This window comes from Oculina patagonica, chromosome 13 (genome assembly GCF_052425735.1).
Source record: "Oculina patagonica isolate OP01 chromosome 13, crgOcupat, whole genome shotgun sequence".
NCBI lineage: Eukaryota > Metazoa > Cnidaria > Anthozoa > Scleractinia > Oculinidae > Oculina > Oculina patagonica.
In genome coordinates, this window is record NC_135770.1 from 15,953,828 (window position 1) to 15,971,728 (window position 17,901).

At 37.1% G+C, this 17,901-nt stretch overlaps 1 long non-coding RNA gene across 1 annotated transcript; it reads right to left on the reverse strand.

Annotated features, from left to right (window-relative positions):
* Positions 1–7,448: 7,448 nt before the first annotated feature.
* Positions 7,449–8,881, reverse strand: LOC144634740 (uncharacterized). The gene is made up of 2 exons (XR_013567251.1): positions 8,628–8,881; positions 7,449–7,535 (listed from the first exon to the last, which is right to left on the reverse strand). It is a non-coding gene; the product is annotated as an uncharacterized LOC144634740 (long non-coding RNA).
* Positions 8,882–17,901: the final 9,020 nt, after the last annotated feature.

The following is a 17,901-nucleotide window of genomic DNA, read 5'->3' on the forward strand; positions in this document are numbered from 1 at the left end:
ACTAAGCCATGCCACGTTTGCCATCCAGGCCAGTGAACATGGCGGCATTTGCTGAATGAAAATTTCTCTCATTTAAAAGAAATCATTCCAAATCCTGGATATTTGAAACATTGGGAATTTTGCAAATTAACTACCAAGGCTTTTGGACCGAAAATATTTTCAAGAGATGGTTTTCAAGGCATTAGAATTGATCGTAAACATGGTGGTTTTGATCGCTCCGACGCGGCCATGTACTCAGTCAGATCGACTTGCAAAACATTATTTAGTTCTCTTCTCACTAGAGCTAGTAATTTCGAGAGGAATTACACAATTGCTAAGAAGTCACCAACGATTAAAAGGTACTAGATATCTATCTTTTTCGTAGTTTTTGTTTTGTTCCGTTTTATTGCTAAAACTTGAGTGTAAATTACGACTTCAATCGATGAATTAAACTGGTTTACACGTAAACAAGCGAGCACTTTAGCACTGACGAGTGATACGATTTCAATCGATGAATAAACTGGTTTACACGTATACAAGCGAGCACTTGTGTTTTCGTGTTTTTCTATAGTTATTTTGCTGTTTTTGATATTCACCTCTGAAAATTATACTAAAACAATTATTCGCCGAAGGCAAAGTGATTATTGTTGAATAATACCCGAGACGAAGTCGAGGGGATTATTCAACAATAATCACTGAGCCTTCGGCGAATAATTGTTAAATATTTTTTTTAACAGCAGTTTATCTGCAAAAGATCCCACGTCTGTATTACTGTAATTAAACCAATTAACGCAATTTATTTAGAATGAGAACATTTCAGTATTTTGTTAAATACCTGATTTATTTACCCGGCAATACACAGGGATTTATCTACAGACGACGTTACATTTCTAACCGACAGAGTTTTTGGAAATCTGACAAATTTGGAATCCCTGTAAGAATACATAAGAACACAAACACACTGACATACTGTTTAAACAAGTTGTATCAAACTGTGTTTCATCGCAAGCAAGGAATACGAAAAAGAAACAAAAGACGATTTTGTTTCCATTATTTTGAAAACTGAAACCATGACAACAATTCCTGCATTCTGATTTACTAAGAACGCGTCAATTAATCCCAAAGTAGTCAGAGCAAAAAAGTGAAATAAGCACTGCAAAACGCCGAATTAGCAGTGCAAAACAGTGGAATCAAAAATGACTGGCAGCTTCCTGCAAAATCCATCTCGAACAAATGGCGGACAAAAATGAGACAGGATGCAAACTTAACAGCGCGATTTCAATAAAAAAAGACTTGAAAATGACTCAAAGTACAAAAGTGCAACAAAAATTACCAATTGTCGAGAAGTTTGAAAGAGAAAGAGTAAACGAAAAAGCAATGGGGACAAAACACAAACTTAAAATGGAGTTCAGACCAACGGCCGATTGCACCATCCTCGCCGAATACAAGAATTCTCCGAAACGAATCGCGAAGAAATACCAACCGAACAGCCTTAGAACCGGTTACCTCTTCGTTTTAAGACGAGGGATGCAAGCATTCTATTTATATGAAAGAGAAATATTAGAGATTAGGTATTCTTTAATAATAATAAATAATAAAAAGTATTTTTATAGCGCCAAAATCCACTAATTGCCCATGGTGCTTTACAATAAAAATATTAATAAAATGACGTTAAAAAGTTAAAAAAACTCTAAAAATTGAAAAAACGGATATTTACAAATATAAGTTCAAATGTACCTAAAAAATGAAATAATTAAAAGGCCTGTTTAAAAAGGTTCTTTTTTAAATGTCTCTTAAAAATGTCAATAGAAGGACTTAATATAAGTTCAAGTGGGATCGACTTCCACAGTCTTGGGGCCGCCACAGCAAACACACACACTCTCTCTCTCTCTCCATATGTTTTTAATTTTGCTTTGGGGGTCGCCAGAAGGTGCTGTGTAGATGATCTTAAAAATCTCCGAAAGGTGTGATAGTAAAGTAACTCTTTCATGTAGCAAGGCGCTGCCCCCATGGAGAGCTTTGTAGACCAGTAAAAGAATTTTGTAAATTATACGATAGCGGACAGGTAGCCAGTGTAGCTTCTTAAGCTCAGGGGTAATATGATCGAATTTCCTAGTACGTGTAACAATTCGAGCTGCTGTATTTTGAACGGATTTTACTTACCTTTGGAGCTGTTTATTAAAGCTCGTTTAATAACAAAATGCACCATAGGTATTATTAAGTGGCGAATCTAACCTGTAAAACGTCCAGTGAAATCAGGAAGCAACACACTGTAGAAAATAAATGCTCTTCTGTCCTAAAAAAATCCAATCAGTAGATTTTAAATTAGTAATTCCGGTATTCTGGTTTGTCAGAGCATCATGTGCTGAAGGCTTATTTCTGTTCGGCGTCACATGGTTACGGCACGGAGTTTCTTAAATCCACCGAAACAAATTACAGTTAAACCAAGAACGGAAGCAGAACCTTAGAAGTATTTGCCCTTTGCATTGTTTTCACCTTTCAAATTCAGTGGAAAAAGACCGTTCTGAAGAATGCATGAATGTTTAGGAATTCATTTTGTCTAACTTTTCGGGATGTGCTTTGTGTAGGGATTTGTCTTCAAACGCGATTACATTTCTGCCTGACAAAGTTTTTGCGAACCTTTCAAAACTGAAACGGCTGTAAGTGATTACACGCATACAAAGCATACTGTAAAAAATGTTTTATACGTTGAATCTAATTTTTGTAACTTACGTACACAAAGAAAACGAAGAGAAAAGAAATACGATTTTTTGTCTTTTATTTATATAATTTCATCTAAAATAAGGAAATTTTAAGTTACTGTTTGATTTATCGGACAATTCCTCCCAAAGGTATTTGTCTTCAAACGCTATTACATTTCTACCTGACAGAGTGTTTGCTAATCTGACGAAGCTGGAATCTCTGTGAGTGAATATAAGAATTTAATATACAATCTTCGTTCGCTGTCCAAAATCCACGCGTTTCGCAATTGGTTAAAATAGATCACGTAATTTTGCTTTACCTGTCGTCAGCAAACTCCACAGTGCAGTATTGACAATAAAGCACAAAAATCGTGCATTACTGAAAATGTATTCAGCTTCGAGGCTTGCAGAAAGGGAAGAAAAATATATTCCTCAAATTATCAACGGTCCAATACCAAAAAAAAATCGAAGAGGATAACAATTTGAAGCGCTTTTATACATGTTCAAAGGTAAATTGCAGCTCAATAAATACATTTTTGTGTGCGATTGACTTGCTTGTTGCTTGATTGTGAAAGCCATCAACTTGCTTTGAACAAGCTTTTCGCTAAATGTATTTATGAACGACCACACCTGATGAACGATTTTATGAACCATTTTAAGCTTTATTTCTGTACGGCTTATTTGTGATTTTTATATTATTAATCTAATCCCGTGTTATTATGTAGTTCTGCACTTCTTATTTTTAAACATTATTGTTTGAAGTTCGTTAAGACGATGATCGCTTGCAGTGTACTCAGATTGTATATTAAGAGGGTTAGAGTCTGTCCGTTCGTGTTTTGTTTACAAACACGCGCACTCTGCTGGCCTCACAATGAACTCGAAATTTTCAATACTTGCCCATTGTGCGGCCAGCGCGTGCGTGTATTTGTAAACAAAACACTCACAATAGTCTCTAACCCATAAACAAAGCATACTGACCATGCTGTATAAACAAGTTGTATCAGATTGTGTTTCATCGCAAACAAGGAACACTGAAAAGTAACGATGTTGTGCCTTTAGTTTCAACACTGAAACCATGTCACATGATTTTATTTAGAATAAAAACATTTTTGTTTACAGTTTCACTTACTGAGAAATACTTTTTACAGGAGTTTGTCTTCAAACGTTATTACATTTCTATCTGACAGAGTATTTGAGAACCTGTCAAAACTGATAAGGCTGTGAGTAAATAGACACATGTGTAGAAGACCTGAATGTAATGAGCGACCTTAAATGTAATAAACTTCTAAATGTCATAACATTTGGCCTTAAATGTAATAAACTTCTAAATGTGAAAACATTTGGCCTTGAATGTAATTTAATAAAGTGTGACGACATTTGTGACTAAAATGTAATAACGTTATACAAACGTCATCATTGACGTCATCAAGGACGTAACTAACATCATTAATCAACTCACTATTATATCGATTCAGTGTTAATCAACTCACTGTTAATTTAATAACCATATCCTAATACAAATATTTTCACAAGAACCTCACTAAACATTTGTATTGCCAGCGAATTTGAGGACTATGTACCTCTCTAATCACGTCGAATACGATGAGCGTCAATTATGTGGAGGAGGAGGGAAAGATATTACATCTATCATTCGCCATCGTTTGTTAACATCATCTGCCAAGATTAAAAAAAAAACAATGCCTCAATCCCATAATTCCAACCTTTCAATGTATTATGGGAAAAATTATAAAAGGCAGTTCAGTTGTTGAACAACAAATTATTTGCAAGAAAATTATGCACCCAATGTTCAATTTATCGGGAGAAACTTTTTTACAGATATTTGTCTTCAAACGCTATTACATTTCTACCTGAGAGAGTGTTCGCAAACCTGACAGAGCTGAGACGGCTGTAAGTGAAGAAAAGCAACTGAAAAAACCTGCGGGCTAGACGTTTATAGATGCAGACAAAGAACGCTATGTTTGTTTTTTTTATTATTTATTTTTTCGTCAAGGATTTACAACAACGGTACAACACAATACAGATCAACCATAGGGGTTTTTGTTAAAAAACCCTTAATTACAACACTTGCTTACAGCTTTAACAAAGGAAAATAAAATATTGCGACAAATTGACCTTAATTTTTACTGACATGGAATTTCGAGGACCTAAATACAGAATACTAATTATACAAGACATTTTAATTTTTTACATATACACAAAAGGCTAATTAGTACTAGTTAATAAAATAATAATTATTGTGTACAATAGTCGACAAAAAGAAAAAAAGAAACGCTATGTTTCTTGTATGTAGTTAATTTAACAACCCAAAAGAAATAGTTAAGAGAAGTGGCAAATGGTTTTATATCTTAATAATGAAAACTGAAACCAAGTCATACTCTGTTAACGTCTAAACTAGGAAATTTTTGTTACCGTTTTGCTTATCTTACAGTGCTTTTTGCAGGTATCTGTCCTCAAACAAGATCACTTTTCTATCTGACAGAGTGTTTGAGAACCTGACAAAGCTGACAAGGCTGTGAGTAAGACACATACAGAGCATACTATAAAGAGAAGTTCCATCGAATTGTACAAATGATCATAACTTTTGAAATACTGAAAACGTACATGTGATTTTGCATATTTTAGCCGATAAAGGAGTACACTTTTCGGCTGTGTAAAGTAGAGCTATCAGTTAGGTCCCGAAATTGAAATATTTGCTTCTAAATAAAGGTCATTTTTTTAACCTTCGTTCGATGCCAATCAGTAGTGGTCACTTTATCCGTGTTTTCGCATTTCAAGATAAATCGAGGGAAAACTTGCTACTTTCTTAGAAAACTAGAAATGTTTATGAACAAATTGATACAAAAATTGTCGATATTCGATGCAAATAAAATATTTGACAGCGGCTCGAAAAATGCCTATTTTTCTAATTTGCCAGACATTGCGGAGGGAAATGGGCAAAATATTTAATGGCTCCTAACGCGGCCAGAAAATCATTTTGAATCAAACCAAATCTGTTTTAGTTCTAGCCTCGGTAAAGTCTTTCAGTTGCTAGAGTTTGAGTGAGCGAATTTCAGAAAGACGGCCTCTTAATTAACGAGTTTACCTAAAGATTTTCTCACCTCTGTCAATGCAAATGCCTGCCGACCTATTGGTCTAACAGGTCCCTTTTTAAAACGTGTTTTTAAAAAGCAAAACATTAAGCGATTTATAATTTTTAAAGCCTGGCAAAAGAATCCTGAAATATGAGGTAAAATCTTAAAAATTGTGCTGATCAAGCCGGGGTTTTTTTAGTTATAAGCGGTTTTCTGAAGTCTTTTTTTTAATAAACCTCGATTATTCTTACAATGCCACGGTGAAATTTTTTGTTATGACTTCAAACACGTTGGCAATATGTTGAAGTTCACACACAGCAAGTTGCTCTAAAAACCGCTCTATTATTCTGCTCGTCTCAACTGCCCCAGAAATATGATAGCTATCTTGACCAAATGCCCACCCCCTTAAAGGCTGATATCGCTTAAAACTTGTGTGTAAAAGATTAAAGTCTGAGTTTTGCATCAAAAATTTAGCAATCAATAAAGTTGGACAATTTTAAGCCGATATATTGAGAAATTCAAACAAATGTTATAACTGCAATTTGTCGATTTGTTTTGCATTATTTTCAAGCAAGTGTTAATACACGATAATTCAAAGGTTCATGCCAAGTTTCAATGTGTTTGGTTCATACGGTTTGAAAAGTTTTGGACTGAAAATATGGTAACTTTTGCTTTCTAAGTTGCTCGCCGCTTTGCAAACCTGCATGGCGTATTTAATTATTCTGTGTTGTTGGAAGAGCGTTGTTAATTTTAAATTCCCCCACCATTTTCTGCCGCTTGGGAATTGCACTTTCAAAACCAAAGCCATTCCCAAGCGGCAGAAAATCGTCGGAATATGGGAAAAACGTGCGGCCTCGGTGCCAAAACCCTGCGGGGGCAATACCAAACTCCATCTTTCCCTGAATCACTTACCGTGTAACACTTTACGCAGGTATTTGCAATCGAACAAGATTACCTTTCTATCAGACAGAGTGTTTGCAAACCTGACAAAACTGATATGGCTGTAAGTGAATAGACACATACATAGCATACTGTACGGATAGGTTGTACATTTCATCGCAAGCAAAGAATGCTTAAGAGAAATGACAAACGATAATATGCCGTTATTATAAAAACTAAAACCCAGTCATGAAATTGTTACCAGAATCAGCCCGGCACAGTTATCAGATTTGATAACCACGGCCAAAACAAACCATTAGCCAATCAACCCCTAAGTTTGAGCTCATGTGACATGTTATCATGGCAACAGTTCTCATTTTAATATGGCGGCCATTTCAAGAAAGCTTGTTTATAGATACGGCTCTCAGTTAAATGCGACTCAAATTATACACTAAATTAAAGATAAAAAAGTCTAGACTTGAATTTCCCCTTGGCCGCATGCATTTACGTTTAAATTCTTGTCGAAAATAACAGACAAAGCATATTTAGATTAGATCATCGAACGCGCGCGGTCTTAGATCTTAGGTCTTAGGTTTCCGGACATCCGGAGTTTATTCGCTTTTATTGTATTCCCCTTGCTTGTAAAATAGTATTTCTCCAAATTTGTTGAGACTTTTGAATTTGTCCAAGTGTACTGGTACACCAATATAACCGTGAATGTCTTTATTTGAAGCAATTTCATCACCAACGCTGCTAATATTTATTAACTAAGACAAGAACGAAACCGATACAAAGGTAGAGAAATAAAAGATGCGTTGTTTATTGAGTTCATACTCAGAACTTCTTCGTCTCAGTGCCTTCGGCGGTCAGTTGCTTCGATGATCTGTTGAATAAAGAAATATTTGGGTTAATAAGCGTGACAAGATGAAAGAGAAAAATATACCGTCTACCGCAGTCACGCGCTTCGAATTTACATAACAATTGTTCGGAGCCGATATGTTGAAGATTGAAAAGTAGATGTGTATTACTCGCTCTGAAAGCGTGTTGCGCGAAGAATAAGTTGAATAGATCTGTTACTCGTTCTGTAAGCGGATTGCACGAAGGATATATGTTGAGCAGATGTGTATTACTCGTTCTGAAAGCGTGTATAACAAACAAAATAAAGCCCGCTCATTACAAATTCAAAGACTTTGTGACTACGTGCCGCGATAACAATTGCTCATAATACTTCGCTGATTTCACTGTCTACCACTAAACGATTGTAGACGGTACCACTACGCCCTCTAAACATAAGCAGTAAAGAAACAAACGAACGATTTTCTAGATCTGTATGCAAAATGAAAGAGATAAATATACCGTCTACCGCAGTAAAGCAGTTCATGATATTACATAACAATTGTTCGAAGGATATGTCCAAGATTGGAAAGTAGATGTGTAGTACTCGTTCTGAAAGCGTGTTGCGCGATGGTTAAGTCGAATAAACAGATAAATGTGTATTACTCGTTCTGTAAGCGGGTTGCACGAAGGATAGGGCGAACTAAAAGCGTGTTTAACAAACAAAATAAAGCCCGCTCAAATTCCATTGCGCATACAGCGGCCATACTCTAAACACTCATAAATTCACTCATACTTCGCTGATTTCACTGTCAACCACAAAAGGACTACGGACGGTAGCACTAAGCCCTCCAAACATAAGCAGTAAAGAAACAAACGAACGATTTTCTGTATGTGAAAATCCATTATTTAGCCATTCTATAGAACGTACACTAGAAACACAAACAATTAAACATGGCGGTCAGTAGAGGAATCAGAGAGCAAATCACAAAACCATAGTGCCCTCGTAGAATTCTTTGTGCCCTCGGATGAGCAAGCGATAAATCGAAAGAAAAATAACTGAAGAACACAGCATTTTTTCTACGTGTTCCACAAAAATGCGCAACTGACTTAAAATTGACGGCAAAGAATATAAACATACCTGGAATGAACTGCCATCCTCGAGCGATCTCTTCAAATCGTCAAACAAATACCCGCACAACTCACCACCGACGCTCGCCATTTTATGCACTTTTGAAGTTCATCTTTCTCTCAAGGTCATCGCGTAGAACTATGGGTAGAACACACGAACACAACCGAAAAATAGACGAACAAACGAGATATCCTCCGAAATCTCACCGAGTTGCGAAATGGCGCCATGTTGTGACGTCACGAGGTTATCAAATCTGATAACTGTGCGGGACTGAGAATTGAAATTTGGTTTGCTTTTTTACATAGCCGGTAATGTTTTTTTACAGGAATTTGTCTTCAAATGCTATTAAATTTCTACCTGACAGAGTTTTTGCAACACTGACCAAACTGGCATACTTGTAAGTGAAAAGACAAAGAGAAATTCTACAGTATGGACAAAGTGTATCCAATTGTGTTCATTATACAGCAATTTAGCCACCATCAAATTCCTACAGGTAGTTGCCAATAGGTCTTTTTCAGTAAACCTTATTGCCTTATATGGGAGGCGTTTGCTTTTAACACGGAGGTCAAATTCAATCTCGAGTTCGGTCGACAAAAATGGCAAAAAAATTATCACGTAAATTTCCCTGACGAATTATATACTTGATAGTATACACTAGTATTCCATGCAAATAGACGTGAGAATTTTCCACCATTCTTTTGTCGACTGATCTCGGGCCTGAATTTGACCTCCGCGGTAAACGCCAACGCCTTTCATATAAAGTCATAATCAGTATTGATTGATGAATGCATATCGCCAACTAAAGAGTTTCAATTCAAAATGTCACGTATTACTAAAATTGACGGTTATGAACACTAAAAGCTATTCTATCCGGCGGTATTTGAATGCACGATTAAGTTGACCCAAGGTTAGCATTTATTTTGATTTCAGCTTTAGAGCTGTTTAGCAATGGTTTTGGTTCATCGTTTTTGACTATAAGCGAAACTCAGCAAAACAATAGCAGTGAAAAATGCATTATAAAAGAGAAACTTTTATTTCTAAATTAGCGTAAATCGTTTTTCCAACAACCCAGCGCAAAATTTTGATCTTTTGGTATGCTGTTCATTTTATCAAGTGAAATTCATGTTTTCACAGATATTTGTCGTCAAACAATGTTACATTTCTGCCTGACAGAGTATTTGAAAACTTAAAAAACATGTACTTACTGTAAGTAAATAGTAGCTTACATAACATACTGAAAGGAGAACTTATATTTATTTCTTTTATCGTATGCAGAAATAAAAATGAGACAAAAGCTTTTAAGACGAACAATTTTATACCTGTGTAAGCCTAAAATCATGTTTTGTAACATTATCCAAAAAAATAGTTGCCTATTTCCTTCAGGGATTTGCCATCTAACAATATTAAACATATATCTAAGGGAGTGTTTGGAAACCGTAAAATACTGATTTGGCTGTAAGTGAATATGCACATACCATAAAGAAACAGATACTGTAAGTTTTTTAGTCTGTTGTATGTTTATTTAATCGCACACGCTTATGCGCATTGTCGCCATTTTAATAGTTCCATAGAATAATTTTATCCAATTTTCAAGCAGTCACTACCTGTCAGCTCAAGGTAATACAATCTTTGTATATTCTGTGGGAAAACCCTTCGCTTAATCAGCAACTTTAACATATCAGTCTATTCAAGCCAATCCTAGTTGTTACCGCACTTTCTTCTGTTGTTTGTCTACGTACTGAATTAGAAATTGCTAGCTGCTCTTTTTCAAACTCACATCTTCTGTAAGACTTCAACTGAAGGCAGTTGAGGAGGTTGATGTTTTTGCCAAAACACGTCTGTAAAATTTTAATTGCTGCTGTCTAGACATGTTGATACCAGACATACTAAACAGAAAGTTTTCCTGCCTCTGGTATAAAGTCGAAAGCCATAAATTCGATTCTATAAGCAGGAATTTGACCATTTCGTTTAGTGACAAGTGTTTTATATGTCGGGTAAATCCCAGAGGATCGGGTATTTAACTGTTTCCCGACCGTCCAAGATTGTGGTGGTAGTGGCGGTGGTATGATGGTGGATGAAGGGAAGACAAAATTGTGCAAACTTTTTTGTTTAGGATAAGGTTTTAAAGCGAAAATGATATGCTTTTGCTCTTGAGTTTACCCAAGCGCAGCGAGTTTAAAACCATTGTTATTACCACCTCCTCCTCCAACATTTAAGTTGGCTCTGAACTCCATGTACAAATTTATTTTAAATGCCAAAAGTTGTATCTTAACATGCTGATCATTATTAATCGGGCGTGGCCGATTTATAGTTTACCCTTTGGTCGTCCTAGACGATAGTCTCCTGTCGGCTAAAAATGACGGGGATAGCCTGGGCCAATCGGTTTCATTTCAGTTTTGACAGTAAATCGTTGTAGGAACACTGGGTCGACTTTTGGGCTAATCTGCAATCTGTTTCTCTTCTTTGCTTCGGCGGGAGGACAGAGAAAAAAGCTTAAGGGGTAAAGTACTAATAATCACCATTGTGAAACTGTAGTTGCTTTGACAAGTTGAAGCTATTTTTGTAAATAAAAGGGGTAACGTCATTCATGTCACGCAATGTTTTTGTGGGAAACTTTGAAACTAGACGCTTTGCTGGTTTCTACAAATAGCAGTGTGATCTGGCGGTACATTTTTTTGAGGCGGACTTCACTTTAAAACTATTTTTTATATATTTAGCAAGAAGGGTATGTCGATTTTCATTTCCGCACAGTTGGGCGTCAAAGTCGCCTGTCACAAAGAGTAGAATGTTTGCACAAGATGGTTTGGATATATTTTAGATTTGACTAGTGACGTTAGTAAGACACTTCTCAAGACGACAGCAAAACATTGGCAATGTACAGTATTGGTGTGAACTTGAATGGAATTTTTTACGAGATCAGTAAAGCTATCGAATGAAAATTATAATTAAATACCAATTGAATTTTAGATGAGAAATTCCGGAAGTGACATCTGTGTTCAAACTAGGAATTTTTGTACAACTTAAAGTTCCGAAAAAAAAGACCACATGTTTTGTAAAAATCACAGACAAACATGATCAGGAAAACAAAACAGGCCAATGGGTTTTATTCACGAAAATACAACTTTCTTAAGAAAGAGTTTGTAAACAAGACAATGGAATCGAATTACATTTCACACGCAATTTGCATACATTTGAACTTGCAAAAAAGAAGTATCTCTGCCGAGACATAATAGCGAGACCTTACATTAATAATTATTGTATTCTGATCTGATTGTTATTTTTTATGCATTAACTATTTGAAAGTGGTTCTCGTCGATGAAAACAAAACGGGTTTTCGTTCACTGCTTAAAGTATTTATAGACGTGAAAACATTCGCTTAATCAAATTACATTCTGCACGAAATATTTTGTATCCATTTGTCCCGAAACTTTGAGGAAATTGAAATCTTTGTGGACTGCAGTACTGCATAAAAGCAGTTCATAGAATTGAATAAAAAGATAAGAACCATATTGATAAAGGAAATTTTAAAACTTTATTTTGGCTCATTTTGACGAAATTCAGGATTTTCAAGACTGCCAGTAAACGGCTGTTTCGAACGAGCTAATTTTTCAACATGATATCATGGTAGCGGGCAGAAGTCGGTTCGTTCTGAATTTTTCAATACGGTATACAAGTTACAGGTCAATATACAGACCCTCTGTACAGTAAAAAACGTTTTGGGAACAAACCTTTGTGAACTTATTTTCTATGTTGATCAGTAAAAATCCTTAGTACGACATGGGGTTTGTTATCAAGTTGGTTAGTACGTTAATACTGCAAGGTGTGTAACCTCAGAGAATTATTATCAAGTGTGTTTTGTTTTATTAGCGGTTTATACTCTAAGGTCTTGGTATGGGAGATCAAAATTAAGGCAAATTTCTGTTATTATCTGATTGCTTGGTACAGATTAGTACGATACTGAATTGGTTAGGAAATGTAAACAAACATTAAATTGAATGAGAGTAGAAAGGGAGGGACAAGTGGGGGTGAAATGCTAAGGAGATGGAAAGGGAGGGAGAATTAAAATCCATGCTTGGTTATATCACGCAACCTTTGACTTCTGTTGTTTTCTCACAAGAACAAAACTTAAGGTGGGGTTCTACCTGAATTTGAATGGAACTTTAAGAGATTTAAAGAAGGGATTGAAGAAAAGAATGGAAACACCTCCAAACAGTTGACCCCTCGCAAGAGCACTCCGGGTTGTCAGGAGACTGTTTGGTGTCCGTCCACCAATTTTTAACTTCAAATTCAAATTTTAAATCACATTAAATCTCCAATATTTCTTATTTGTCTAAATTTTACTAATCCTTTGAGAAAAACTATGGCCTCCCAGACATCCCCCAAAATCGTCCAAAAATTAACAAAATACTGCAAAGCAAATATATATGGGATAAAGCTTTTTTGGATTCCTTGAAACGCGGCTGAAATGGTTTTCAGTGTTTTCCAGCCCTTATACTTTGAGTCAGTACTACTATTCTTCACCAGTTGCTATTACAGTAATGGTATGAAACAAATACCTAATCATTGGTCAATAAGTTGTGATCATTTTCTTGACAATAGTAGTTACCTGATTAGGAGTTGTATACTGTTCCATTAAAGTGTAAGGGCTGGAAAATACCGAAATGCGTCAGCCACCTAAAGCGTTGGAAAAATTGGTCTTCAGGTAAAAACTCCGCCTTTATTAAGTATTGCGAAAAGGCTGCACTTTGCTAAGTGTTACAAATTTATATTTTCTAGACGTCTAGTTTAATCGTTTATTTGTATTGTGCGAAATATATTTTTATAAATTGAGACCATTATGTCATTAAGTAATAATGCAATTTTGAAAACATTCCAGATTTTCATTATTAAATAGAAACACGAAAAATTCAAATTTGGGAAAACAAGCCTGTCAAAATGACGTTGCCATGGTGATTTCAAGTTACTGGCACAATAACTAATCCTACCAAATTATTGCGAGATAAATTTTAGATAAACGCGCAAAGTTTGGCAGCGTTTGGTTGAATCTTGAAAAAGTTATAAGCGTCCATAGTCAGCGCGGGCCTCAAAGGCTCCCTCCCCCCGGCCTGAATAGGTTTAAGTGACTGTTTTTCCAGTGATTTTTACTGTACTGTACCCTGCCTTTCAAGTCAAAACAGATAGCTAATTATTAAGCGCCCGATTTTAAGCTTCTCAAGCTTTTCAAGTTTCTTGTTCCATTATAAAAATGGCTTCACAGAGCTTGTGTTTGAGTTATAAGCACATAAAGCGAAAATTAAGTGTGTGTTTTAACAGGTTATACCATTGCTATGTCAAGAAAATAATCATAGCTTTTTCACCAGTGATTACGCATCTGTTTAATTTCAAAGCTGTTGCGTCAACTGAAAAAGAGTCGTACTATTGATTCGTCAAAGTTGAGGTGCTAAACAAATGCAAGAAACTGTTTTCAGCCACCTTAAAAGCAATTGTTGACCATTGTTCTAAATAATTATGTTTGCAAAAGTTTGTATAATTTCAAACTTTATGGTTCAGTGATTTCAAATAATATGAACAGATGCTTCTATTGCGCAATACGTTAAGAGGAAATCTCCACTAAAACCGAGCCAAACCGAAAATAAGTGGCATATGATGAAAAATCAATCTCCTTCATATTTGGCCCAAAGAAAGCCTATGATTGGCCTAAAAACGTGGCGGGATTTTTTTTCTTCAAATATTTTAAAACCGGCAAAAAAAACTTACAAAACCGTTTAGGCCCCACCTGTCTTTAAAGACACAGAAAATAAACGTGACTCATACCATGTCACAAACTTCGCACTGGGTAACTCGTGAATCGTATTAACTAAAACCCTGTTTTTGGGCCTAGAAATGTGCTGTTGAAGTGTTGTTTATAAGTCATTTGAGTACAATTTTTCGCCTCTAAGTTAATTTTCAAGGGCACGGCGGCCCACTGAAAATCACTACAATTCGGTTGTTCGAAATTCTTAATTTGACGCTCTTTTTTGAGAGAGAACTTCCCTAGCCGGTAAGACTCCAAATCACTTGAAATTAAGTTATTTTGAAAGAGGAAATGCTGTTCTCAAACCCGGTGTAAAAATGTGTTTCGGGATTTTTATAAGCGCTGAGTGCGAACGCCCTAAAAATACTGATAATCACAACATTACCTGTCAATGCAATGATATGTAAACAATAGCCACATTCTGCTGACCCGATAGTCCAAAACGTCTTATTCCCAGTCCTTACTCTTGTTTCCATCGGTATTTGGATGTAAACTGTTTAGGTCATCTTGAATACGATATTTTTCCAATATCGAGTATTAGGCGTATTTAGAATCCTATCAATAGCCATCTTCATGGAGTATTCAAGCGTTCCGGCGACAACTTCAATACATCTCGGTTTGACATTCAACTTTATGCTACTCTCAGGTCTGCCATTACATTCACATCTCTTGTTAAACAGCCGTCGAATAAATAAACCCTTATTGTGTCAACACCATCATAAGAATCCAATCACAGTAGGAGGAGAGCGGCTAGAGGAGGTGGACTCGTTCACATACCTGGGCAGTGTTATTGGGAAAGAAAGAGGTACGGATGTAGATGTAGGAGCAAGAATTGGCAAGGCAAGGGCGGCATTTAAGAATCTTAAAAACATCTGGAAGTCCAAGGAAATCTAGTCCAGTCCCTGAACTCTCTCTTCCGCCCGCCCTTTATAGGTGTTGAACCCAGGCGCGCAAAGAGAGAGAAAAAAAATTGTATTGTAAGTGCCAAAAAGTTCATTATAAACCAAACGTTTCGGGCTTAACCCTTCATCAGTGGTAAATTGGTCGTAAATAAAACGACCGTTAAAAATACGCCACGAGAGTATTTATTTTAAGTCATGTCTTAAAACGCCCTGGGCCCTGAATGTTCAAGCCCCAAAGGATTCTATTAACATTCGGGAGTCGTTCACGTGTTCGTCCTCAGGACTCATTTACTGCGTCTCCTGCCGCCGCTGCCCTACCATTTACATCGACGAAACTGGGCACACTCTACGGGAACGTTTTGGGGAACATCTAAGAAGCATTACCAAGAGTGCGCCTGGCCTTCCCGTCGCAGAGCATTTCAGCTCAAACAGACACAACTCAGTGGACGCACAGGTCCGCGGCGTCAAGCTCTGCGGCGGTAACCAGCAATGAAAGCGGCAGGAGATGCGTTTAATTTTCCAACTTGGCACCTGCCAACCTCGCGGCCTCAACTTAGATTTCCGTTTCTATTGAGGTTCTCGCGCGCGCGCGTGCTAGAGACATGACTTTAAATAAATACTCTCGTGGCGTATTTTTAACGGTCGTTTTATTTACGACCAATTTACCACTGATGAAGGGCTAAGCCCGAAACGTTTGGTTTATAATGAACTTTTTGGCACTTACAATACAATTTTTTTCTCAATCTTCACAATTAGAAGTGCCACGCAGCGAACGAAGATTTATTCTTTGAAACTAGCGCAAAGAGAGAGTCCAGGATATCTTGCATGCGCATGCGCCAGTTTTCCCCCTAAATCCCTTGCATTTATTCGCGCGCTTGGTCGCGTAGTTGAATTCGTCATTTGAGCGAGCATTTTAAACCTAGCGCGCGCGTCTCAAGCAAGTGACGCCACACTCCTCGCTTCTGATTGGTTCGTTCTGAGCATGCGCATGTAAGTTATTCTGAACTCTCTCTTCGCACGCCTGGGTTCAACCCCTATAAAGGGCGCGCAGAAGGGAGAGTTCAGGGACTGGACTAAAGGAAATCAGGCCTGAAACCAAGCTTCGCATCTTTAAATTGGTTCTCCTTTATGGGTCAGAGACGTAGAGACGCACAAATAAGGCACTACAGAAGATCCAAACATTCATAAACAGTTGCCTGAGACGTATCTTTAACATTTGGTGGCCTAAGAAAATTCGCAATGAGGAGCTGTGGCAGCGAGGAGATCAAAAACCAGTAGGCAGGCAGATTCTAAAGACAAAAAAGGGGGCTGGACTGGCCATACCCTGCGGAAAGAACCAAGCAACAGCACTCTCCAGCCCCTGACTTGGAACCCCCAGGGGAAGAGAAGGAGAGGTCGACCCAAAAACAGCTGGCGACGCAACACGAATGCAGAGCTTAAGATAATGGGTTACACCTGGCAGGAAGCTGTGCGAAAAGCCCAAGGTCGAGCTCCCTAGAGAGGTTTTGTCAATGGCCTATGCTCCACCTGGAGCGACGGGCCTAAGTAAGTAAGTAAATATTGTGTCAACCCTTTTCTTTCCTCAACCAAAATGCTTATCGGCTGTTCTCCACGGTCCGTCGTTAAACAAACTGTTGTTCTCCGATGTTGACTAACTTAGTCACTCAAAAGGGGTTTTTGTTACACGATTTCCATAAATGAAAAAAGAGATAAATCGAAAGATTAGGTCGTCTGCGGAAACCAAACCTTTGTGTTAAAGCTGTGCAAACATACCTTTGTAACCCTTCACGGAAAATCAAAAAAGGGAACTTACGATCGTAAACAGCTTCTGTAAAATTATGGACCCAAATATGAAGTGAAGCCTGTCAAACCGGTTGTACCAACCAAGAAAAAAATAGTACATATCATAATTGAAAAACCTGTCCAACTGGTTATACGATATTTCCCCTATTTTTTTCTATGACGTCACGTCTGTTGATGTTTTCCACAAAAATGAACTTTAAAATTCACAAAACGGCTTTAAACATCTCTACCATACTACGTATTATTGTTCCTTGCAGATATTTGGTTTCTATAAAAGGTTACAAAATGTGTGTCTTGCTGAAGACCGAGAGAGGAGAAGAAATCAAATCGAATCTGGCGGTTTTAATTAATCTTCGTGCTTAGAACCTTATAACCATAGAATATGATCCAGTGAAATTTATTTCCAGAACTGAATCAATCAACGTCAGCTAATAAAGTATGCAAAAATTAGGGAAAACGGAAATTTTTGCAGGGTTCCATAACTTGGAGAATAAACTACTTTTACAGCAAGTGTTTTGTCGCAATTGTCTACTCATCATGTCCAAAATTATTTGTGTCAAGTTTGAGAAAAATCGTTCATTAGAGCTGTATCACCCCTGCCTGGTTCTTCCTGCTGGTTTCCTTACGGACACGCTCGCCCTTAAGCCAAATTGAAGTGTAGTTCATTTCGTCTTGACAAAACCATGTGCCCCAACAAATCTTTTGTAAGGCAAGATCACCCCCCGATAATCCGGCTGTTTTAAACAATCAAAGTCTTCAAAGACCCCTACAGTTTCATTCTCTT